Here is a 26,811-nt window from a genome sequence, read left to right as displayed (position 1 = left end):
CTTCGGCGCTCAGCTTTCTTCACTGTCCAACTCTCACATCCATACATGACCACTGGAAAAACCGTAGCCTTGACTAGACAGACCATTGTTGGCAAAGTAATGTCTCTGCTTTTAAATATGCTATCTAGATTGATCATAATCTTCCTTCCAAGAAGTAAGCATCTTTTAATTTCATTGCTACAATCACCATCTGCAGTGATTCTGGAGCCCCCAAAAATAAAGTCTGACACTGTTTCCACTGTTTCCCCATCTATTTCCCATGAAGTGATGGGACCAGATACCATGATCTTAGTTTTCTGAACGTTGAGCTTTAAGCCAACTTTTCACTCTCCTCTTTCACTTTCATCAAGAGGCTCTTTAGTTCTTTTTCACTTTCTGCCATAAGGGTGGTGTCATCTGCATATCTGTGGTTATTGATATTTCTCCCAGCAATCTTGATTCCAGCTTGTGTTTTTTCTAGCCCAGTGTTTCTCATAATGTACTCTGCATATATGTTAAATAAGCAGGGTGACAATATACAGCCTTGACGTACTCCTTTTCCTATTTGGAACCAGTCTGTTGTTCCATGTCCAGTTCTAACTGTTGCTTCGTGACCTGCATACAGCTTTCTCAAGAGACAGGTCAGATGGTCTGGTATTCCCATCTCTTTCAGAATTTTTCACAGTTTATTGTGATCCACACAGTCAAAGGCTTTGGCATAGTCAATAAAGCAGAAATAGATGTTTTTCTGGAACTCTCTTGCTTTTTCGATGATCCAGCGGATGTTGGCAATTTGATCTCTGGTTCCTCTGCCTTTTCTAAAACCAGCTTGAACATCTGGAAGTTCACAGTTCACATATTGCTGAAGCCTGACTTGGAGAATTTTGAGCATTACTTTACTAGCATGTGAGATGAGTGCAATTGTGCGGTAGTTTGAGCATTCTTTGGCATTGCCTTTCTTTGGGTTGGAATGAAAACTGACCTTTTCCAGTCCTGTGCCACTGCTGAGTTTTCCAGATTTGCTGGCATATCCAGTACAGCACTTTCACAGCATCATCTTTGAGGATTTGAAATAGCTCAACTGGAATTCCATCACTTCCACTAGCTTTGTTCGTAGTGATGCTTTCTAAGGCCCACTTGACTTCACATTCAAGGATGTCTGGCTCTAAGTGAGTGATCACACCATCGTGATTATCTGGGTCATGATGATCTCTTTTGTACAGTTCTTCTGTGTATTCTTGCCACCTCTTCTTAATTTCTTCTGCTTCTGTTAGGTCCATACCATTTCTGTCCTTTATCGAGCCCATCTTTGCATGAAATATTCCCTTGGTATATCTAATTTTCTTGAAGAGATGTCTAGTCTTTCCCATTCTGTTGTTTTCTTCTATTTCTTTGCATTGATTGTGGAGGAAGGCTTTCTTATCTTTCCTTACTATTCTTTGGAACTCTGCATTCAGATGGGAATATCTTTCCTTTTCTCCTTTGCTTTTTGCTTCTCCTCTTTTCACAGCTATTTGTAAGTCCTCCTCAGACAGCCATTTTGCTTTTTTGCATTTCTTTTCCATGGGGATGATCTTTATCCCTGTCTCCTGTACAATGTTATGAACCTCTGTCCATAGTTCATCAGACACTCTATCAGATCTAGTCCCTTAAATCTATTTGTCACTTCCACTGTATAATCATAAGGGATTTGATTTAAGTCATACCTGAATGGTCTAGTGGTTTTCCCTACTTTCTTCAATTTAAGTCTGAATTTGACAATAAGCAGTTCATGATCTGAGCCACAGTCTGCTCCCGGTCTTGTTTTTGCTGACTACAGTCAGAGCTTCTCCATCTTTGGCTGCAAAGAATATAATCAGTCTGATTTCAGTGTTGACCATCTGGTGATGTCCATGTGTAGAGTCTTCTCTTGTGTTGTTGGAAGAGGGTGTTTGCTATGACCAGTGCGTTCTCTTGGCAAAACTCTATTAGCCTTTGCCCTGCTTCATTCTGTACTCTAAGGCCAAATTTGCCTGTTACTCCAGGTGTTTCCTGACTTCCTGCTTTTTTGCATTCCAGTCCCTATAATGAAAAGGACATCTTTTTTGGGTGTTAGTTCTAAAAGGTCTTGTAGGTCTTCATAGAACCGTTCAAGTTCAGCTTCTTCAGCGTTACTGGTTGGGGCATAGACTTGGATTACCGTGATATTGAATGGTTTGCCTTGGAAACGAACAGAGATCATGCTTTCGTTTTTGAGATTGCATCCAAGTACTGCATTTCAGAAAACGGTATCTAATTCCCAGTTGTAAAGAGCATTTTGGGGGACGCACACCTAAAAGCACTCCATAGGTTTTTTTCTTCCTCACTCCTAGCCACTTTCCTTGGCAACATTTTTTCAGGCAATATCACTCTCAGGAAGACGCACTTCTGCATAGAGGATATAGGCTCCCTGTTTATGTTTCCTGCCGAGGCCCTCAGGGCAGCCTGGTAGCAGTGTGTTTTGAGTGCCATGCCAGATACTTGGTGGGCAGTCTTCCAATATCCCTCACACAATGTTGTCCCAGTTTCACTGAGGAAATGGCAGCTGAGGGTGAAGTCTCACATCTCATTGTTGAGCATCACCTCCATCCTTCGAGTCTGTCTGACTTCTGGTTGTGTGCTTAACCCCTGAGTCATCCTACTGCTGCTGAGGAAGCACAGGGGAAGCCAGGAGTATGGGCATTCCCACTGCTGGAACTAATGGAGCTAAGTAGAGGGCACATCCCTTGCTCACCTCCTTATCTTGTTTAACTGCAATGTAATTTAAGAAGCATATGATAGCTCGTTTTCCTCCATGGTCGAATATCCCGACCACGAGTCAGAAAATTTACCTTTTAACTTAATATATATGTCGTTTATGCAGTCTAACGCCAGTTTTCATCGACCTCAAGGTAGGTTTCACGCAGCTTAATGAATGTCCTCTCTGCGTACACAATATAGGAGATGCATGTCTTGCAGCTGCTTTGCCCTGAGGCCACTGTGAATGCCACGTTACTTGACAGATGGGTCTAGTTTACATCATCAACTTTTATCACATTCTTTTATGAAATAGAAATTTCTATCATGGGCATGTAATTTGGTGAGTATTGAAAATAGTAAGCTCTTTCAGAAAGCTATAAAATTATATATTTATAAACTTATGAAATTTGCCTTGTTTTTCCTCTCTCCTTTGCCATTTATCTCACGTGAATCAGACAATAGATATGGCAGTTTGGGAAATTTAAAGAGTTATAAAGTCATAATCATTATTCAAAAAACTTTATTTTAAATCTCTGAATTGGGGAAATGCTTATCTCAAATATGAGCCTGTTTGTAGTAATTCAGTGGCAATAGCCATTAAAATGTGATCAAATCTGGCTTTGAAATGCTAAGAAAGATCTTTTATTTGGCAATGGATTCAGGTTGTGTTTAGTAATCTGAATGGACCCTGAGCTGTTTTAAGTATTGAGAAGTCCAAGTACAAATTTCTTATATGGTGTGTCTTTCTAGCTTAAGTAAAGCCATTAAGATGTATTTAAATTTTATGTAGATGGTTAAGCATTTGGGAAATTCTGAAAGGTTGCTCTCTAGGACTACTTTGCCTTACCTTTTCTAGTTTGCGTTTTCATTTGATATAGGCTTCATTCAGAAGTGACAGCTGTACTTCCCAGGTAACATTCATCCTCATGTAAGACTAGTTGTAAGTCTAACTCAGTGGGTCATGATGACTTATATTCTCATTCTTATTTTAGCAAAAACACCTGCAAAGAAAGGCAAACACCGGAGAAATGATCATTTAACTTACCACTTACCTTATTGACTGCCCATGATTACACTTTCTCAAGTTTCACGTTTCTTTCTTCCACCCAGAAGCCTGGCATTAAAGTGCACTCAGACAGAAGAATCTGGTGGGTTTACTACTTAAATTCTTGAGGAGTTCTGGTGCTAAGGAGGGAGGGGAGCACCTGGCAGGAAGCAGTACATAGGAGTGATGAGAGTCTTGGCTCTGGAGCCTTTCTCTCTGCATCTCATCTCCCATCCACCACTTAATAAATATTTTATTGCCTCTCCCAGTCAAGCCTGCTTTGGGCACCTCATTTTTCTCAATTGAAATATATCTTTTGGGAGGCCTATTGGTGATATTGAGGTTCTCAAGTTATAGGTGGTGATGCACAGTTTTAAAATAATGTAACCGAATTTTATTTTTACTATCACCTTCAATTTATGGCAGGGGATATTGGGTTTTAAGAAATTAAGCGTATGATTGAGCTTTCAGAAGATAAAACTGAAAATGGAACATAAGTCAGTGAAGTGTGGTGGATCCTGCTAGAGCCATGTGTTGGAATGAGTGTTTATTTGGTATGTTGATTGGGCTTAAATCCCTGTAATACGGGACTTTCTTGTTAACAGTTAACCTACTGTCTTAATGTAATTTCTAGATTGGTCATTGCATAAGTATTGTTACTAACTCTTTGACTCATTGTACTTTATCAACGGGACCGATCTTAAAATTTAGCTGCTCCCCCATCACTCACCAGAGACTCTGCTCAAAGAATACAGACATGCTGACAATCCAAGTCTCTCCCTATGCCTCTTCCTCCTTAATAATCTCCTTGGTTGTTTGAAATTCTGATCTCCTTTAGCTTTCTTCGTGCACCGTCCTGTTTCTTCCACAGTGAATGTAGCATTTGTTCTGTGGCAGTGGACACTGAAATTTTCAGGTGCTTGCACACACAATGGGCATAACTGGCAACAAGAGCAAATGGTGGGGGTTAAATGTGATCACATATTTAAGTGCCTGGCCTAGTCCCTGGTAGTGGCCAATAAATGCCAGTTCCCTTTCTGTTATCTGTCTTGCCTTTTTAATTCAATATTTTTTCCAGTTGTCTTTGAAAGATGTTTTCAAGATTCTTTCCTAAACTTATTCTGAATCCACAACTTCTCCACTCCTGTGATTCTTTTTCTCTTTGCAGATGTTTTCTAAATCTCCACCTCTAATTGGCTGACCTCCAGACCTGTATTTCCAATTGCTTCCTGAACATTTCAATTCAAACATCTCAGATCCAGTGACCACCTAGTGACCTCATGCCCTTCCTTGCAGAACCAGCTCCTCTTCCTCTAGTCCCTATTTTGGTTATGGTATCTTTTCTCTCAGGTATTTGGTCTAAAAACCTTGGCACTACTTTCAATTCCACTTTTTCTATATCCTGCAACATCTCATCAGAACTGTTGGTTTGCTCCTGGGTAGAGCTTTCTTCTTTTCCTCATTCAAGGACAAGTTTAGAAGTAAAGTTGGCTGCTTGAAGTTTGGCCAAGCAATGGCTATTTGATTGACATCCATAGTAGTCCATCACAGAGTCTGTGGAGTTGAGAATAGGCAAGGAATTACTGCAAAATGTGCCTGGTTAACACTGTATGGATGAGGCCAAACCTTGTTGTATATGGAGTCTCTCACAATCTAGTTTTCAAATACATGCAGGTGCTACTATAGTTAATAAAATGGAGATTTTTTTAAAGAGTTATTGAATGTGTAGTAGGCTTTTGTCATTGTATAACTTGAAATAATTCCTATTGAAGGTGCAAGTGTTGGAGGTTTCATCAAATGTTATGATGTCATATTATAAAACATGGATTTCAAGGATTATTGATTTTCATTTGTTCAGAGTCACAAATGAATAGGAAAAAGAAAAATCAGAGATTACATGAGCTTTCAAAAATTAGATTTTGGGGAAGAGAAATCAGAATTGAAAATCTCAAAACACTTGACTAGTAAATTTAGAACTCTCACCTGTTATCACCAAGATAGGTTGTGTGTGTCTGTGTGTGTGTGTCTAAAGATAAGAATGTCCTCTGGGTTTACCAGTTGCCCCCTGCATAATAGGGAACTAAATATATATGTAAATAAACATGAAGATAGAAAGAAGTGTAGTGGACATAAGATAAATTTAAGCTCTAGTTCCTGAATATAGAGAAATGCTTCATAGAAGAGATGTTGGCTAATTTTATTTAGGCTTACAAGTGTCCACTGAAGAAAAATGCATGACCTAAATGTTGTGAGTTATATTTTATTTGGGAGACTTTACTGAGGACCATAACCCAGGAGACTGCCTTTCAGATAGCTCTGAGGAACTGTTCTGAAGCGGTAAGGGAGGAGCCAGGATTTATAAGAGTTTCTGTTGAAAAGAACAAAAATAACAACAAAAACCCCCCCCAAAACTACATAGTTGAACAGCAAGAGGTTATTGCTGACCACAAAAAATAGACATCTTAAGTTAACAATTCAGTGCTTGTCTATGTATGGGAAGATGCAAGAGTGTGGGCTCATCAAAACTCTTCCTTAGATACATGTCTTAACTGTTTTAGGTTTAGTATCATGTTTTTCAACATCCTGACTTCCCTACAGGGTACACTGTCATTGGTGGCTGATTTCTTGATAGTGGACGACATTCTTTGTCTATTGAAACTGTAGGCAACACGTTTTTGTTCTGCAGAAGAGAGGTTAAGATTTTATTATCTGGCAGTGATGGAGAATGTGTGAACCATTCAAGTGAGAACAAATGCTACACAATCTGAGTTGATTGAAGTGTGGGCTATCTGAGGGACAAATTGGGGCTGGATATGAGGGGTTTTTGAGTATCTCGACTCTTCTGTTGGAATTTGATGGAATACACAGTGGGAACCTCGAAAGATTTTAAACATAGGCATGAGATGATCAGTGTGACATTGTATTTTATTACCCAAAATGTGTATTTAAAAATTACCTTGAAATCTAGATGATTACCAATGAAAGAAGTGGAAGCATAAAGTAGATGTTAAAAGGTGAGAGACAGAAAAACTGAGAAAGTGTAGTGGAAGTAAAAAGATGTTGGTTGAGGAGTTAGAAAGAATATGGTTGGAACTCTAGATTGTGTTGGAGGTAGCCTGATTTTGTTTACTTGGTCTGGGAGTTTAGAATGCTGTCTTTGCCTTGCATTTGAAAGGTCAATTTGTTTGTTCCACCACTATGCCCAGATCTTCTCATATTCTTGTATTCTTAAACCCTGAGAGGCTCCTTTCCTAGGAGGTGGTTAGTTGTATAAACTGAGTGGCAATGCCAGCAACGTTAACACCTTTCAAGACCAGTATCCTAGGTGGGTTGTCTTTATAGCCGGTTCAGAAAAAGATGTTCTATTGGATTAGCCTGAAGAGCTGAAAAAAAGGAAATGAGTTTTCTCGATGTCCCTTCCTGTTCTCCACCTCTCTCTTTCCCTCCGATTCTTGCTCTGAATCACTATCTGTTTTCTACCTCACAGTGTATTTGGAGTGAATGTCAGCTCTGCAGTCTGTGACTCAAGGTCCAAACATCCTTTATTAAAAGCTACATCATTTAAAATACATTGAAGAAATTTGGGTTCTCTTTGCGGCCGTAGGACTCTAATACTCTCAGTATTCTCGTATTCTCAAACCATGGATCATGTTTTGTTATATTCTGCCCCCTTTGATGTTTTCTTTTTTTTAATTTTTAATTTAAAACTACATTTATAGGCACCCTAGCTGTTACACTGCACTGTTTTGTTTAACACATGTGCCTGCTTTGTTAGTAAAGGAGCCTTTGCCAAGAGAATTGTGTGTAGGTGGGTGTGACTAACTTGGCCAAGAGACTTATCTCTTCTCCTATCTGCCCAAAGTCTCAAGGCTGCCTTTGATATGACTTACTTCTCCCCTCACCAGCCCTGCCCCTTCCAACATTTATTGCTTTTTTCTCCCCATTTTTTTATATCTAAACATTTTAACTTTTCAAAATGAATCAGCTCTCTGGATTCATTTTCTGGTGGGTGACCTGAACCACGGGTTTCCTACTGCTTTGAGTGCCAAGTACTCAAAGCAGAACATTCAAATTTTGCTTCCCCACCCCCCCCACCCTTAGTTTTATCAGCAAACCTTCTTGCCTGCCTGGGTTGGGACTGTCTTGTTTCCCTTTTGGCAACTTTCAGCAGACGCTGTAATGTTGCGAGGCTGTTTGAAGGGAAATCGGAGTCCCAGGGACCAATAAACATAGGAAACAGGAAAAGGAGCCAAAATGATCTTTATAAAGCTTAGTTCCCTGGTGACAGTAGAGAATCTGCTTGCAATGAGGGAGGCCCAGGTTCCATCCCTGGGTCAGGAAGATCCTCTGGAGAAGGGAATGGCAACCCACTCCAGTATTCTTGCCTGGAGAAGTCCGTGGACAGAGGAACCTGGTGGGCTGCAGTCCATGGGGCCACAAATTGTCGGACATGACTGAGTGACTAACACACAAGGCTTGGTTCACAGAGTCAAGGGTGGTCTGGTCGTGTGTTTAGCCTTCTGGGGCTAATCATCAAAGTTTAGATGGTAAAGGTGATCCATCTGTTCCTTTATCTACCAATATGTCATGAACAGCTACCAATATAAGATGCTACACTTGGTGCTAGAGATACCATCGCAAACAGAACAGGCACATTTACCACTGCTGTTGATCAGAGGATCCATTCTACAGGGAGAGATGGGCAAAGAACCTCTAAACACACAGTTTATTACTGAATGATAGTTATGCAGAAGGTGAGAGTGAGAAGGCAGTCTGTAAGAGAGAGGCTTTCCTTGTAGCTGGTATCAACAACCAAGGTGTTTCCTTTATTCTTACAAGCTGGAGATGACTGTTTTCCACTGTGGGCTACGGACTGAGCTATATGACCACAAGAGCTATCAGGAAAAAAGGTACCAGATCTGAAAATTCTACTCTCATCTTTTCAGTTTTCCTGGACTAGCTGTCTGCAGTCTCCCATTTAGGTCAGCCTCAGCTCTGTGCACCAACAGGAAAGTAAAGACCTCACTTGGAAACCTACAGAGCCTGCCCACACCAACAGCTGCTTAATGTCAACTCAAAACCTAACAGCTCTTCCTTTCCTTCTGCTGCTGTTGACAATGTCTTGTCAGTTGCATTCCTAGTTCCAGTTGGTGTCATGCTCGGGAATCCAGCCCCTAGGCAGGTTCCTTAGAGTAAGTGAGCGTTGTCACGCAGCTGCTATCAAGGTGTGGCGCCTCTCCGTGGTCAGAACCCTGGACCTGATTACCATCCCCAAAGAGACCATTGTGTTAGCAGGCGGTATTGTGTCATCAGCGGTGGGAGCGATGGCCCAGTCTGCTCAGGTGGTTCTAGACATGACTCATGTAGAAGGACAGAGACAAGGGGAAAACCAAGATTTACTCCTTATGTCACTTGTTTGGTATCTTAAGTTCACACCCAGGAATATTTTGTGACCACGGTGAAGAGCACAGTGAGTCCTTTATGTTACTCACTTGGAACTCAAACACTGATCCCAGCTCCTCAGCCCCCACCCCGGTCCAGGTCACCATCATCTCTCCCTGGTCTCCCTCAACAGCCTCCTTACTGGTGACCCTGCTTCTACTAGCGCTTCCTACCTCCCACCTCCCATGTGTGCATGCTAAGTCACTTCAGTCATGTCCAACTCTTTGTGACCTCATGGACTGTGTAGCCCACCAGGCTTCTCTGTCCATGGGATTCTTCAGGCAAGAATACTGGAGTGGGTTGCCATTTCCTCCTCCAGGGGATCTTCCTGACCCAGAGATTGAATCCATGTCTCTTATGTCTCCTGCATTGGCAGGTGGGTTCTTTACCACTGAGCCACTGGGGAAGCCCTAATACACAAGCAAGCACCAGCTCTAAGCCCCTTCTCCACCACTACTGCCCATCCCTTTTACTTCACCATTTTGTTCCCCTGTAATTATGTTAATATGTGCACCAATGGAGTGTGGGCTTTTCCATAGTACAGACCCCCCATCCGTCATCCCCTCCCTGTGCCAGGCATCTCGAGCTGCTCAACTGTACATGTGGAGTAAGTAACCTTGACCCATGAGCTTTCTTTTCTTCATTCTCTTTTCTGATTTAAGCAAGTGGAAAAAAGCACATAGGAATACTCAGAAATCTCTGCTAGGACAGGTAAGAGAAAATTCAGTAAACAGTTTAAAGTTATGGGGACTTCCCTGGTAGAGTGGTTGGGACTTCACCTTCAAATGCAGGGGGTGTGGGTTCAATTCCTGGTTGGGGAGCTAAAATAAAGATCCCATATGCCTCTAGGCCAAAAAAACCCCCTGAAAACCCAAGACATAAAACAGAAACTATATTGTAACAAATTCAGTAAAGACTTTAAAAATGATCCACATCAAAAAAATCTTTTAAAAAAAGAGCTTAAAGTTATGAATTTATGGGGAGCAGTTGTTTAGATAAGCCCATAACACAGCCTCTCACTCATGTTCTCATGGTTGGTAAGTGGCTGAGCTCAGGTACTGAGTTCAGTGGCTGAGCCCTCATCAGGCCTGAAAAGGAAGGTAAATATTCTGAACTCATCTGCTGAATAGTGTTTGAACCAAATTGTAAATTACTTTAGTGTGTATTAAAGCAGGGTTTCCCTGGTGGCTCAGATGGTAAAGAATCTGCCTGCAATGCAGGGATATGGATTCATTCCCTGGGTTGGGAAGATACCCTGGAGAATGGAGTGGCTACCCACTCCAGTATTCTTGCCGGGAGAATCCCATGGACAGAGGAGCCTGGTGCTTGACAATCAAAATCATGTGTCTGTCAGATCACAGGAGGAGACGTAGAACTATAGAAGTTTCAGTTCAGTTCAGTTCAGCCTCTCAGTTGTGTCCAACTCTTTGCAACCCCATGAATCACAGCACGCCGGGTCTCCCTGTCCATCACCAACTCCCTGAGTCTACCCAAACCCATGTCCATCGAATCAGTGATGCTATCCAGCCATCTCATCCTCTGTCATCCCCTTCTCCTCCTGCCCTCAATCTTTCCCAGCATCGGGGTCTTTTCAAATGAGTCAGCTCTTCGCATCATGTGGCCAAAGTATTGGAGTTTCAGCTTCAACATCAGTCCTTCCAATGAACACCCAGGACTGATTTCCTTTAGGATGGACTGGTTGGATCTCATTGCAGTCCAAGGGACTCTCAAGAGTCTTCTCCAACACCACAGTTCAAAAGCATCAATTCTTCAGTGCTCAGCTTTCTTTATGGTCCAACTCTCACATCCATACATGACCACAGGAAAAAGATGGACCTTTGTTGGCAAAGTAATGTCTCTGCTTTTTATTATGCTGTCTAGGTTGGTCATAACTTTCCTTCCAAGGAGTAAGCGTCTTTTAATTTCATGGCTGCAATCACCATCTGCAGTGATTTTGGACCCCAGAAAAATAAAGTCAGCCACTGTTTCCCCATCTATCTACCATGAAGTGATGGGACTGGATTGCCATGGTCTTAGTTTTCTGAATGTTGAGCTTTAAGCCAACTTTTTCACTCTCCTCTTTCACGTTCATCAAGAGGCTCTTTAGTTCCTCTTCACTTTCTGCCATAAGGGTGGTGTCATCTGCATATCTGAGGTTATTGATGTAAATTATGTAGTCTGGTGTCCTAGAGGAAACGGAGGCCCAGAGACTTTCAGTTGGTGAATGCTGGGACTAGAACCCAGGTCTGGTGCCCCCACAGCCTGGCCTTTGGCCTCACTTCATGCACTTCTACATATGCTAGGAATGAATTACTGGTCGTGTTTCTGACATACCAAGAGTAACCTTGACATAGCCGTGAGGAAAAAAGATTCATTTTGTTCATGGAGATGATCACCCACCTGCTAAGTTTTTTTAATGCTCTCCTTTTTTTCTCTTCTGGGAGAAGGATTTATGACTTCATTTTTTTTTTTTTTTTTTTTTTTAATGTCTTCAAATCTGGACCTCATTCAGAATGATCCTGCCTCAGGGCTAGGAAAAAGTTTTCTATTCTAATAAATAAAATACAGCTCTTCTCCTGGTCTCAGCTTTCCAGACACAGAACTGATCTACTTTTGACAGCTGTTCCGAGGGACTTTTAATGATTTTCAACTGTTTTGTGATGTACAGAAAGGAAGTGTAATTAGTAAAGAAATTAAACTAATTTCCAAAATCCAGGTTGGCTGCAATCTTGTAAATATCAATAGAATCCTAACAAAAAGGTTTGTTTCCCATGCTGCTTACAATCATTTTTGAAAGTTACTCCAGAAATTTGTTTTAGATCAATAAGGACTTTCGTCTCTCTGCGATGAATTTAGGTTATGTTAGTAAAATTCAGTTCTTTTGTATTTGTCAATAAACCTGATTTGCTCTATTCCTGCCTTTAAATGGGTTGATTCTCACTGTCACCCCATCTATATGTTACACACAAGAGTTGTCCCACTCTTTCCTCATGATTCAACACTGTGGGAACTTGTCAGCATCATAGTCTTGTTTTTGTTTTTATTAGCATCAGTTTTCATCGTGATTACTTGCGTTTGATATTTGGGAGGAGATACAAACAGATTATGACTTGCTATTTCCCCTGGCATTCCTGCTTGTGATTTATAATTTATACCTGGAAGAGATTTACTGACCTAACTGATAATCCTTCCCAACATAAGATAAACACCCGTGTAAGTCATCTGTGTAAGTCAGATGCACTTGAAAGGGACAAAGAATTCACCTGCAAGCACTTTTGGCGTCTTGCCCTTTCCCATGAATTCAAACTGATGACAGAGAAAGCTGAGTCTGCCAAAACACTTTCAGCCAAAGAACCTCCCAGAGCCCCTGAGGGTGGGGCCTGCCTGACCTGTCATACTGTAAGGAGGACCTGGAGACTGGCCCTTCCCAGCCGCACCTGCCGTACTGTAAGGACCATATACTGCGAAGGAGGTCTGCTCTTTGTGCTTTAACTAGAGGAGATCTGATGAAAGCAAAGAGATTGTCCCAGTGCTGTGGAGCTCAGATCTCTGAACATGCAGCTTTGCTGCTTCCCTTTTGTCCAAGTGGTCCTGTGGAAAACCCACAGGTGAGCCCAGGCCAGTTGTTAGGTCTTCTTTGCCCAGGTGGATGCATGTGGGCTCTCCCTATTAAATTACGTATTCCTGCTAGCAATTCAAACTGATTTCTTGGGACCCTGATCTGTCAACCTGGTGTGTTCAAAAACCATTAGATAAATGATCAAATCCACCCCATCCCCAGCCCTGCAGCTTGTAGGAGTATAACTGAGTCAGTGGGAGAGACTGAGTTGGTATTAGCACTATTCAATTAGAAAGTATAGTGTATAGTGCTAGCACACTATTTTATTGGACTTTATTTGCTTTACAATGTTGTGTTAGTTTCTACTGTACAGCAAAGTGAACCATCACATGTATATGTATACCCCATCTTCCTTGGACTTCCTTCTCATTTAGGTCACCACAGAGCACTGAGTAGACTTCCCTGTGCTGTATAGTCAGCTCTCATTAGTTATGTATTTTATATATAATAGTGTATATATGCCAATCGCAGTCTCCCAATCCATTGTACACTTTTTTTGCCCTTGGTATCCGTATGTTTGTCCTCTATGTCCGGATCTCTATTTCTGCTCTCCAAATAAGTTCATCTATACTATTTTTCTAAATTCTACATGTATATGTTAAGATACGACATTTGTTTTTTGCACTATTCTGTATAATAGTGAAGTCATGGTTCTTGCTCTGATCTCTCATATTGTTTGTATATCGCACCAAAAACAGACAGTGCACATGCCCCATAAATTTCACTTAGTCTAGACTAGGCCTCTTGAAGGAGTTCCTTGGGATTTTGTTTTTGTTCTCCTCCTCAGATGTGAGCAGTGTTGAAATAGTCAGTTCAGTTCAGTTCAGTTCGGTCACTCGTGTCCGACTCTTTGCGACCCCATGAATCGCAGCACGCCAGGTCTCCCTGTCCATCACCTACTCCCGGAGTCTATGCAAACCCATCTCCATTGAGTCGGTGATGCCATCCAGCCATCTCATCCTCTGTCGTCCCCTTCTCCTCCTGCCCCCAATCCTTCCCAGCATTAGGGTCTTTTCCAATGAGTCAACTCTTTGCATGAGGTGGCCAAAGGATTGGAGTTTCAGCTTCAACATCAGTCCTTCCAATGAACACCCAGGACTGATCTCCCCTAGGATGGACTGATTGGATCTTCTTGCTGTCCAAGACACTCTCAAGAGTCTTTTCCAACACCACAGTTCAAAAGCATCAATTCTTCGGCGCTCAGCTTTCCTCACCGTCCAACTCTCACATCCATACATGACCACTGGAAAAACCATAGCCTTGACTAGACGGACCTTTGGTGGCAAAGTAATGTCTCTGCTTTTAAATATGCTACCTAGGTTGGTCATAACTGTCCTTCCAAGGAGTAAGCGTCTTTTAATTTCATGGCTGCAATCACCATCTGCAGTGATTTTTGGAGTCCAAAAAAATAAAGTATGACACTGTCAACACCTATAATATTCAATGCTGTCAGATAGTTAAAATCATTGATACACTACGTGCAATACCAAAAACAAAACAAATGTTTAACCCAATCATATGCATTCTGTATAAATCCCTTTTTAATCATTAGTACTCAGAATTTTAAAACTCCCTCAAAAAATATTCAGTACTATACAATGATATTCAAGAAATAAATGTGAAGAGACCCACAATCAAAACCTCAGCAGAGAATTGTAATGCGTCAGTAATAACTGCAACGGTGAATCTTGTAAAGCTTCTTTTTCTTCCTCTTCTTCTGAGCTCCTCTGGCCCCATCAGCATAACAAAAAAGACGAGGGGGCACTGAGCAGTTATTACTGTAGTCATTTCAGCCACATAAATCATGATTTGTGACAATTCAAGCCAGCAAGTCGTTTGGATGACAATGACTGGCGATGGTGTCAGAGTTAATCAAATGATTATTTAACATGTGTTTCTCTTGGTCTGGCCTTGGCTTTGGAACATATTTCATTCGTTCCCTTATAATCTTTGCTTCTAAATGGAGAAACAGCAAGTGTAGGATGTACAATGAGTTAATGTGAAAATCCCTAACTGGGCTGTGATCCCCCTAAAAAGAGGGGCCTTGTCTAAATTAGTTGGATAAAAACTTAGAGTGCCCACCACTATGATCTGTTCCTGGCTAGCAGTCACTAAGTCTTGTTTTATTTTCTTCTGAGTAGAACCAGCTTCACGACCAAACTCTTTTTCCTTCAGGAACACTCTGCTTAGAGGGTCACTCATTCTTACAGATGCCATCTTTCTACTCAAGTTCCTTCTATAAGCAGATAGTCTTGGGTTAGGTGCATAGGAAAGGCTCCCATAAAGGATGCCTTCTACCAGAGAGCATCATTGAGACGGGAGTGTGAGCCACGGTCTGCTCCCTTCCTGAAGGCAACAGCTTCACATTTCCCAACCCTGTTGCACTTAGTATGTGCTCAACAAATACTTGCTATCAGTGTTACTAATACTCTTATTATAAAGGCTTAACAAAAGTAGTATACTAATATTAATAAATATTCGAACATGAATGGTCAAATGAATGAACAGATGTGCATACCTACTAACGGATGATCTTTTTACGTAATGTTGCTCATCAGATGGATTCAAGTATTAAATTCAGACGATGTAGTGTGAGGAGTGGAAGAAAACAAAACTGCTTCCTTTATTTAGTGCTCTGACCTTGTATTTAAAATCGGTGGATGTGTAATGAACCACTAGTCTTTATGTACCTCAAATATCAAGGGGCAAAGAAGGCAATAGCACAACTCATTGAAAAGGTGGTCCTTCTTTGAAATGCCAGGGGTAATCAAGTTCAGTGTTAATGGCTTCAGAGTCGCATGTCATCACTGTGATTAATGTAATGTCAGTGGTGAGGATGGACCGTTATATAGCAGCACTTATTGCTGCTATATAAACCCATATGTTTTCAGTAATTTTATATTCAAGTTCAAGGCAGGGATTACGTGTTTTTAAAAACACGATTAGGGAATTCCCTGGCATCCAGTGGTTAGGACTCAGCTCTTTCACTGCTAGGGCTCAGGTTCAGTCCCTGGTTGGAGAGCTAAGATCCCACAAGCTGCAGTGGCTCAGCAGTAAAGAATCCACCTGCCATTGCAGGAGACTGTGGTTCTATCCCTGGGTCAGGAAGGTCCTTGGAGAAGGAAATGGCAAATCGCTGCAGTATCCTTGCCTGGGAAATCCCATGGACAGAAGAGCCTGGCGGGTTATAGTCCGTGGGGTTGCAAACAGTTGGACATGACTTTGTGACTAAACAATGACAACATAATGATAATAATAAAAAGTAAAAACATAATTACACCCTTTCTACATTTAGTTTATCTTCACTATTTGGTTTTCTTGATTTTTTTTCTTTATATTATGAATGGTTGTGATTTTTTTTACCTTACACTTGTTTCCTTTCTTAATATAAACTTGTGTGCACGTGTGCTCAGTTGCTCAGTCATGTCCGACTCTTTACAAACCCATGGGTGCTAGCCCGCCAGACTCCTCTGTCCGTGGAACTTTCCCAGGCAAGAATACTGGAGTGGGTTGCCATTTCCTCCTCCAGGGGATCTTCCCAACCCAGGGTTTGAACTTACATCTCTTGCATCTTCTGCATTTGCAGGCAAATTCTATACCACTGAGCCACCTGGGAAGCCCCAGTATAAACTTTTATATATTAGAAAAGTAAGAAATAAAAAGTAAGAAATAAGAAAAACTTATCAAAGTAAGTCTTTCAAGTTCTGCTCAACACACTCATATGTATATCTTCAATAAATTTGGATCAATAAATTGAAAAGAAATCAATCTTTAATCTCAAATTTTACCAAAGAAAGTCACGGTTGTTGATATGTGAAATTTAGTTTGAAATAAAAGGAAAATATCCACAAAATTTGTAGAGCTCTGGGTATTAGATTGGGAAGCCTAACTGCCTTTGTTGAAGCCCTTAACAATTCTCCCCTGAGAGAGAATCCCAAGCTGATACCACCAAAGATTAGAGCTAGCAGCCTTCATCTGAGTCAGTTCCTTTATGGGTATTCAGAGGAGGGCTTCTTCTAAGCAGTTCCTGGTAGTGGAATTATGCCTTATGCTTGAAACAGTCTAATCGTTTTTGAAGGCAATATTGAAATACATGATTTTTTTTAAACATAGCAAATGTTCAGTGTCTTGAGGGGGAGCATAAGAACAAAGGTTAGAGGTGAGAATAAAAAATCTTTAACAAACTACATATTAAATATGTATGTAGTGATTTGCATAGTTTGCATGCTGCCTTCTATTTTAACATTGTTGTTCCCTATAAAGTTGAAATAACTTATTCGTGTCTAGCAGTTCTCTGCTCTGATTTATTATAAGTATGTATTAACTCACATCTTAGAAAATTGTAAAGGTCAAGCTAAAGTTTCTGGCTTCGATGTGATCAATTCTGGTAGTAACCTCTGGGCTTTAAGATGAGAATAGATTCTAGTCTCTTTCAAAAATACCGAAGCCCTTCATTTGTCCTACCAGTCAAGTCACTTACATCTAAATTTGGAAGCCTAACTGCCTTTGTTGGAGCCCTTAACAATTCTCCCCTGAGAGAGAATCCCAATCTGATACCGCCAAAGATTAGAACTAGCAGCCTTCATCTGAGTCAGTTCTTTTATGGGTATTCAGAGGAGGGCTTCTTCTAAGCAGTTTCTGGTAGTGGAATTATGCCTTATGCTTGAAACAGTCTAATTGTTTTTGAAGGCAATATTGAAATCCATGGTTTTTTTTAAACATAGCAAATGTTCAGTGTCTTGAGGGGGAGCATAAGAACAAAGGTTAGAGGTGAGAATAAAGAATCTTTAACAAACTACATATTAAATATGTATGTAGTGATTTGCATAGCTTGCATGCTGCCTTCTATTTTAACATTGTTGTCCCCTATAAAGTTGAAATAACTTATTCGTGTCTAGCAGTTCTCTGCTCTGATTTATTATAAATATGTATTAACTCACATCTTAGAAAATTGTAAAGGTCAAGCTAAAGTTTCTGGCTTCGATGTGATCAATTCTGGTAGTAACCTCTGGGCTTTAAGATGAGAATAGATTCTAGTCTCTTTCAAAAATACCGAAGACCTCATTTGTCCTACCAGTCAAGTCGCTTACATCTAAATTTGGAAGCCTAACTGCCTTTGTTGGAGCCCTTAACAATTCTCCCCTGAGAGAGAATCCCAATCTGATACCGCCAAAGATTAGAGCTAGCAGCCTTCATCTGAGTCAGTTCCTTTACGGGTATTCAGAGGAGGGCTTCTTCTAAGCAGTTTCGGGTAGTGGAATTATGCCTTATGCTGAATCTACTAATTAATTTTCTTCTCCTCCATGTTTGTCTTCTTTGGAACTTCCACTTTGTCTTCTTTGGAACTTCTGCTGTTCACGTTGAATCCCAACAAATTCACTGAAGAGAAATAGCTCCGCAAGTAATTAGACTGTCTATTTTTGAGGCAAGCAGGGAAAATAATAAGTCATTTCTCTATTGCATTCTTTTTGCTTGTGTTCAATAATTTTTATGGAGTTAATTTAAATTTAGCAGGCTTTATGTGAACTTGCTTCTAGAGGATTTATTGCATCTTACGTGAAAACCGTCTGCGACTGACATTTTAGAATTACCTATCTATTTATGGGATTATACTGCATTCTTTTCTTGAAAGAGCAAGTCAATTTTTGGTGTAGATTTTTCTGTCATTTTTTTTCCCCCTGTTCATCTATTTTTATGAAAGCTAACTCCAAGGTAGGAGTGGAAACAATGGAAGGAAATAGAGGGTAGAAAATAGGACGGAACTGTGGTTTGCTGTAGGAGATCATCTGTCTCATCAACTATTGATAGAAAAAAGAAACCTCAAAACCCAACTCAGTGATTTACTTAATTTTAAAAATGTGTTTACATATTTTTGAAATAAAATGATCTTATCCAAATAAGCTGCCAATACGATGAGCCAGAATTCAGTCCAAGGTTTTCCATGTCATGTTAACAAGGGAAATAAAACACTGAACATGTTCTCTCATAATGGTTTTGAAATTACATCCAGATCTATTAAAAAAGAAACAAAAACTGGAGTTTGATATATTTATTATATGTTTTTAAATGTATGGATTATCTTCACCTTTGCAGCCTGTTACATCCTACTGTAGTATAAGTTACCCTTTTAATGAGCAGTTAATACACACTGGACACTGTGCTTCGCTTCATATTTATTATCTCACTTAATCAGCACACCAGTCCTCAAATCAGGCTGCATCCCTTTCTTAAACCATTGGTACAAAAAAATAAACTTTCCATTAATTATCTTACCTCCCGGTAGGGTAATTTGACTAATTTGACTCAGTACTAGATTAAGGACATTTACTTTTAATTCGGTTTTCCAGGAAGGTTTTTAAAAGGCAATGTTTGGGGTGACTGCTGCAGGGTGTATGACTTTCTTCTGATTGGTTAGTGGTGAGGTAACAGGGTGGTGTTCCAGGAATCATAATTATTAACTTTCTGATTCCAATCAGGCTGGGGTCTCTGAAGTTCCTGTTTTCCATCTGGGTGGGGACCTGAGTTCCTACAGAACTCAGAGATGTCTATCAGATTGTCCTGTATAGCCCTGGAGGAGGAACCTGGGCTCTGTCTTATCTCTGAACTATTGTTCAAGCTATTTTCCTCAATTGCCTTCCCTTTGCTTCTGCATTCTATCAAGTCTCAGATTAGTAGCTGCTTGGAACTCCAGGAGACACTGCAGGATAACAGAGATCTAGGAACCTTGGATTCCAGGCTTGATCCTGGCATGCTGCAGAAAGAGTAGGGTGGTCAAGTCATTCATCTCAAAAATGAATATGGTGCACTAGATTTAATGTTGACAAAGTGTGACCCCCATATCTGACACCTGTTTTTATGATCTAAGAGCTAAGAATGATTTTTATAGATGGCATTTGCAATTGATTTAATAGTTAGTTTAAACCCCAATTGTGTAAAATATCCCTCCAGTTAGAAATTCCATTCTCATGAGCAGATAGCACTTAATTGTTAATATTATATTTTGGATTATATCAGTAAAAACTTGTAAAAATTTCTCAGAATTTTATCTTGTTATATCAGTACCTTCTTAATATCCTTGGTTTTTCCCTTGGCCCACAAAACCTAAATTATTTACTATCTAGCTCTTTACAGGGCTTCCCAGCTGGCTCAGTGGTAAAGAATCTGCCTGCCATTGCAGGAGACGCTGGAGACTCAGGTTCAATCCCTGGGTTGGGAAGATCCCCTGGAGGAGGAAATGGCAACCCACTCCAGTATTCTTGCCCAGAGAATCCTATGGGCAGGGCAGCCATGGTTTTGCAAAGAATCGAATGTGACTGAGCGGGCAGGAGAGCTCTTTACAGAGATGCTTGCACACTCCTGGATTAGATGATCAGAAAATTTTCTTAAAATATTCAGTTCCAACATATATCAGGAGAACCAGTTGTGCTAGGCAGATGACTGGATGGTGTCGTTTTGCCACTGTTTTGCTATTTCTGAATGAAATAGAGTTGGATGGTCCCAAAGCATAGCCCCGTTTCCCTGTAACAACTGTCCATCTTTACCTATAGCTTTCAAAAGCATGAGAAGAGATTTATACACCTGATTTATAGGTTCAACTACACTGCCTAGGTTAGAAAAGCAGCCTTGCCTTGGGCACATCTTTAACCTCTCTGCCTCAGCTTTCCCATCTGTACTGTGGGGGCTCTGTTAATGTTCACAGCTTCCTCAAAGATGGCTGGAGATTGCACAGTTTAGCAAAAATCTGAAAGCAGAAACCTTCTTTCCCACTGCTATCCACTGCTAAGTCACTTCAGTTGTGTCCAACTCTTTGTGACCCCATGAACTGTAGCCTTCCAGGCTCCCCTGTCCATGGGATTTTACAGGCAAGAATACTGGAGTGGGTTGCCATTTCCTTCTCCAGAGGATCTTCCCAACCCAGGGATCGAAGGCATGTCTTTTACATCTCCTGCAATAGCATTGGCAGGCAGGTTGTTTACCACTAGCACCGCCTGGGAAGCCCAGAAACCCTCTTTAGAGACCTCATTTTATTTTTGTTTTCATTTTTTAAAACTTTTGTTTTTGTATATATTTTTCTTTTTTTTTTTTTTGGCTGTGCTGTATCGCATGCAGGGTCTTAGTTCCCTGACCAGGCATTGAACCCTTTGTCCCCAGTACTGGGAGCACACAATCTTAACCACTAGACCACCAAGGAAGTCCCCAGAAACTTTCTTTGACAGATTTCTTTCCTCTTGAGAAATCCTCTTATGTTAGTCATATACAGTTTAACAAGTGAATCAATTAATCCGAAACTAACTTGGTAACAATAGCTTCCCTGGTGGCTCAGACGGTAAAGAATCTGCCCACGATGCAGGAGACTCGGATTCAATCCCTGAGTCGGGAAGGTCCCCTGGAGAAGGGAATGGCTCCCCACTCCAGGATTCTTGCCTGGAGAACCCCATGGACAGAGAAACCTGGTGGGCTACAGACCATGGGGTCGCAAAGATTCGGACACATCTGAGTGACTAACACTTTCACTTTCAACTTGGTAATGGCCATTCCTTAACTTTGATATATCTAAAATAAATTCCTAAGCATATTGAAGGTACTATATATTCAGTACACAAAAGGCAGAACTTCCTGTAGTACAGGTCTGCATGCGTGTCTGCTCAGTCAGTTCAGTTGTAGCCTATCCCTTCTCCAGCGGATCTCCCCAACCCAGGAATCTGTCCGGGGTCTCCTACAATGCAAGCGGATTCTTGACCAACTGAGCTATCAGGGAAGCCCACAGGTCTGGAAGTGTGTGCCTAATGTCCCACCCACATGATGCAGTTAGAGGGACCCACAGGCCTCCCAGAGCGAAATGTTCCCCCAGAATCAGTTTGTATATAGGGCTCAGATTTCCCCAAGGGAGCCACTGTTGGAATTTCAGCTTTGACCTTCTGGAGACTCCAAATTAAAATGCAAATTCATTACCTAGGAAGGTAATTTTTAACACATTAGTGTTTATTTGTTAGTACTTTAGCACAGATTAGGTTTTTTTCAAATTAGCCAGCTGCCTAAGAGCAGTGCTTAAATAGAAGTGAGTCAGCCTCCCAGAGGTGGGCTCAGGGTAAGTTTGAATAAAAGTCCTTGGGTGATGGTGTTAAATCCCCCACCACAGTCAGATCCCATCATTTGCAAGAGAGTCCCTCACTCTCAGGTGCACACACACACACACACACACACACACACACACACGAGACTTCATAGTCCAGACTCTAGCATAGCATTGCCCAATAGAAATATAGTGCAAGTCACATAGATAATTTACGGGGTTTAATAACCAAATTCAAAAATGTGAAATTTAAAAGGTTAAATTAAACTTAATGGTATTTTATTTAACTTAGCATATCCAGAATATTGCTTCAATATATAATCAATGTAAAAATTATTGTTATTTCTCCTATTTGAGTACTGAAGCTTTGAATTGTGTATGTGTGTGTGCTGAGTTGTGTCTGACTCTTTGTGGACTGTAGCCCACCAGGCTCCTCTGTCCATGGGATTTCCCAGGCAAGAATACTGGAGTGGGTTGCCATTTCCTTCTCCAGGCAATCGTCCTGACCTGGGGATCAAACCCTCATCTCTTGCCTTTGAAATCTTGTGTGTATTTCACACTTATTTGGACCAGCCACATTTCAAGTGCTCCAGGGCCACCTGTGGCCAGTCGTTACCTTATTAAACAGGGCAGCTTTGAAGGATGTGGACCTGGAAAGTGGGTCATAGATATGTGACTGATGAAGGTAGCAACCAGATGGCCTGGGGTGAACAAATAGAAGTTAGGACCACCTCTGTTTCCCCAGCACTCAATTATATCAGTGTCACATTTTTGCTCTAAGTCAGTCATAACTTTGTATAACTACGTGAAAACTTTCAGAAGAACCTGATGTTGACCCCACCATTTAACTGTATGACCTTGGACCAGTTACCCAAAACCCTCAATTGTTTCATTTGCCAAATGGAAAATGAAAAGCTTCAATCTCACAGGATTGTTGTGAAGATTAAATGAAATAATGCATGTAAACATTATAAATGCTCAATGAATGCTTGCTATATCATCGCAATTGATATGATCGTTAGCAAGTTTTTATAAACTAGCTTAAAAGATGAACTATAAAGGCAATCAGGTTCTATCAATCTTTCTGTATTTCTCTAAAAAGGAGAAAAATGACTAAACATTTATATGTAATGACTAGTTCCTTAAATTGAGCAGTACACCTCGTGTGTGTGTGTGTGTGTGTGTGTGTGTGTGTGTGTGTGTGTGTTAGTCCTTTAGTCATGTCTGATTCTTTGTGACCCCCATGGACTATAGCCTGCCAGGCTCCTCTGTCCATGGAATTGTCCAGGCAAGAATACTGGAGTGGGTAGCCGTTCTCTTCTCCAGGAAATCTTCCTGACCTAGGGATCCAACCCGAGTCTCCTGCATTGAAGGCATATTCTTTATCATCTGAGACATCAGGGAAGTCCATACCTCATCTATACACTAAGAAATCCTGCAGATACTACCTTGCCTTAGGAACTATTTTGTTACTATTTTTAAACAAAAGTAGTTATATGTAAGTGCTGTATTTCACAAGGAAACATGTACAGAATATTATCCTGCTCCTGCATGGTACTGGGTGAGCCAATGATAGAAAGGTTTTTGTTTCTCTTCTGCACTCTCATTTATTAATATCTTCTTTTACTTAAAGGCTGCATAAAAAAAAAATTATTAAGGCAAAGCTAAAGGAAAAGAAAGTTTTGCATGGCATATGTGAACTAATTTTCCCACAATGGCATATATGAACTGTCAAGTAAAGCACTCCTTCTACTGTACCCCATCTAGTGAATCCTCACCAGCAAAAGGGCAGAAGGAGCGCATCTCTTGGGTGTGCTCTCCCCAAACCCATTTACCAAGTCACTATCCTTCAAAACTGTAGTGGAATAGTTTCCACCTAAAAGAGAATGATGGAAAAGCATAGCACATGTCAATGCTTGCTATATACGTTTCATGGAGATTTTGTTTAGAATGGAAGATGTAGTCTAGATTTTAAGATGCAAATAAGTGGTGAATAAACATGGGATGTACTTACACATTCAAGCACCAAATGCTGCAAGTCTGTGAACCACACAGAGCAAAGAAATGTACTCAGCCATCAATTTAGAAGGTCATTTTGAATGTAGGCAGTGAAATGGCTGTGTGCATGAAAAACTACCACTATATTTTGAGAGATCCTTTCTAAGAATCCTGAAATATTAATAACATGGTCCTAATGTAGTTGAAGACAAAAGAATGTGTTAAGAGTAGCAAGGGTTGCTGAGAGTTGCACAATGACAATTTTGTGTTTTCTGCTCTTGCTTATAAAAGCAAGAGGAAAAGAGAGTAAAAATAGTCAGTGTGTTTAAAGAACAGCAGCTTTCAATATCCCCAATAGATATAAAATTCAGTATTCCTCAAATGAATTTACAAATACTTGCTCTTGGTAACATTAATATACTAGCTTCAAGGAAACAGAAAAGAAGTATAAAATTGAAAACTCATTTCTTCCTTAAATGAACATGTATATACACAACTAATTTTTGAACTTTAAGAAATTTAGGACATCCTTCAATTTTATTTTTGTCAACTAGGAATTTAATTTTCTAACCGAAAGTATTCTTATCAGAATAGACATTGCAGAAGCAGCAATGCCTTTTTTTGGTAGCAAGTTTTTAAATGTGTTCTGTTTTCACGTGTCAGTGAATCAGTCATAGACCAATTTTTTGTTCTCAATATTCCACTCCCATTTTAAGTTTTTACATTTGATGCCTGATGAAGGAATGTTCACAAGGATCAGTCAGGAACGTGGAAAGCTTTCCTCCAATATCCAGACGTGAACAAATAAAAGCAATTTATCACTTTGGCCAGTCCCAGCCCGGAGCGACCAGTTTCCACAAGTTGACTTTCTGGGCTGTGACTGACTGAGAGACGTGAGACCCAGTGAGTTTGTGTCAAGTTCAAGGACCCGTTGTGTTTGAAGTGAGAGGGTCAAATTGAACCCTCAGTGCTTCTTCCTGCCAAAGCTGGAGTTTTTGATTTTAATCAAAAACGCAGGGTCATCTTTAAGCTTGACCAGAAACCACCTTGCATGTTGAACCTTATCTAATGATATGATGTGTATAAACTTGAGACAGCATAAATCTCAGCCACTGGGGCAACTTGTTTTTCTAAGATGCTCCGGTCCAGTGAAAGACGAAAGCAAATAAGGGAGAGATTGATCTCCGAGCGCTTTTATTGTCGGCACTACACACATCATAAAGTTTTGGCTCGTTAAAGGAAGTTCCATAAACAACATTAGTTAATAACGGTGAAGTCACTGTGGACCTTTCTGGAGCTTCTGCTCAACTCCCTTTCCGCTTGCCCATTGGCAGAGCATGATTAAGAAAATACCAAGAGGATGTGCTGGAGGGAGGAACAGACTTCCACTGGAAGCCATATGGATGCCTGATGGATGAGTAACAAGATGGGGAATGTGGCCATATCTCTCAGAGAATCACACAGTTTGGTGGATCTCTTTTTATCTTCTGGTTTGAGTAAAATTTGCTGATTGCTGGCACAGTTGGTCTCTTGCGGTGGTCACGCTGATGGAAATGGGCCTTCTCCCAGCTGATATTTTTGATAGTATGGAAATACCCAAAGTATGTGATAAATGGAAAAAAAATTGGGAGTGAATCATACTGGAAAGATTGCGGGTAACTGTCACATTTGTAATGGTACCTCTGGTCTTATAAAATAAGTGTATTTTTAATGGCCTTGTCACTGTGGGTTTAATATGGATGGTGTGGGTCAATTTTTATGTGAGGTTGAGACAGATTTGGGAGGTGATCTTAAAGGGCATAGGGGAGAGAAAAAGGGAGAGCAAGACCCTATTAATTATTTTTTATTGTGAGGTTTCCCAGAATTATTGAGGTTTTCCACATTAGTCAAAGCAGTCCTCAGTGTCAGCATGATGTTTATAAAGATGAAGTCATGGAAAGCGTGTCAGGTGCATGAGGAACTATATGGTCCATGTTCTCCCCACCAGTCACTTGGGCTGTGTGTGCAGAGGGAGGGAGGTGTTGAAAAATGGAGGAAGGGGAAAACAGGAGGGTTTTATGAAGTTGAAAATAAACACAGAGTATCTGCTGATCTTAAAAAAATCTTAACATATTATATTCCAGAATGTTCTGTGGGTAGTTTATATTGCTTTCCCCTGAAATCATGATCTATGTCTTACCAACTGTTTTATGCTTGGTTGCTTATGTTGGTCTTTCACTTTGGCTGTAATTAAGAAATAATCACCTACCAGTTTTTGGTTGGCACTGAGCTACACTTCCAACTGGTTGGTTCAAGACCATGCTCTCAGATTCCATAGCATGGGGCCAAAAGTACAGGCTTTGGGGGCCGAACACTTGCGGTCAAAGCTGGTCCCTGACATTTACCAGATGCGTGGTCTGGTGCCGACAATTTACTACTCAAAGCTGGTATTCCTCATTTCTAAGGTAAGGCTAATAACAGTGCCTGTGGAAACGGAGAGCTGTAAAGATCAAACAATGTTGTGCATATAAGCATGTAGGAAGCACTTGGGTAAACTTTAGGTGTGATTTTATTGATACAACTGGTTTTAAGAAAATTTTTTTCATAGGGCTTTGCCACCTGACCAATCATGTTAAAGACTGTTAAAGAGTGGTTGTTATCAACAAATATTTTGGGTTGTTTTACCTGCATCTCCAGCCAGATGCTCACTTGTTGTTGTTCAGTTACTCAGTTGTATCCGACTCTTTGCGACCCCATGGACTACAACACACCAGGCTTCCCTGTCCTTCACCATCTCCTGGAGCTTGCTCAAACTCATGTCCATTGAGTCGGTGAGATTAGCAAAAAATATTTCCTTCTTCTGAATCAAACAGGTGACATCTTGCTTTGCTTTGTTAACTAGGGGTTTACATTGGTTTG

At 40.7% G+C, this 26,811-nt stretch overlaps 1 protein-coding gene across 2 annotated transcripts in view; it reads left to right on the top strand.

Moving 5' to 3' along the window:
* EPHA4 (EPH receptor A4) overlaps positions 1-26,811 on the top strand; it is a 163,103-nt gene that overhangs the window by 43,091 nt on the left and 93,201 nt on the right. The window lies entirely within an intron of this gene.

Source organism: Giraffa tippelskirchi, chromosome 3, assembly GCF_054371585.1.
Source record: "Giraffa tippelskirchi isolate mGirTip1 chromosome 3, T2T-mGirTip1v1.2.pri, whole genome shotgun sequence".
NCBI classification, from domain to species: Eukaryota; Metazoa; Chordata; class Mammalia; order Artiodactyla; family Giraffidae; genus Giraffa; species Giraffa tippelskirchi.
Note: the sequence above shows the minus strand (reverse complement) of the source record. Positions and strands in the feature narration are given on the sequence as shown.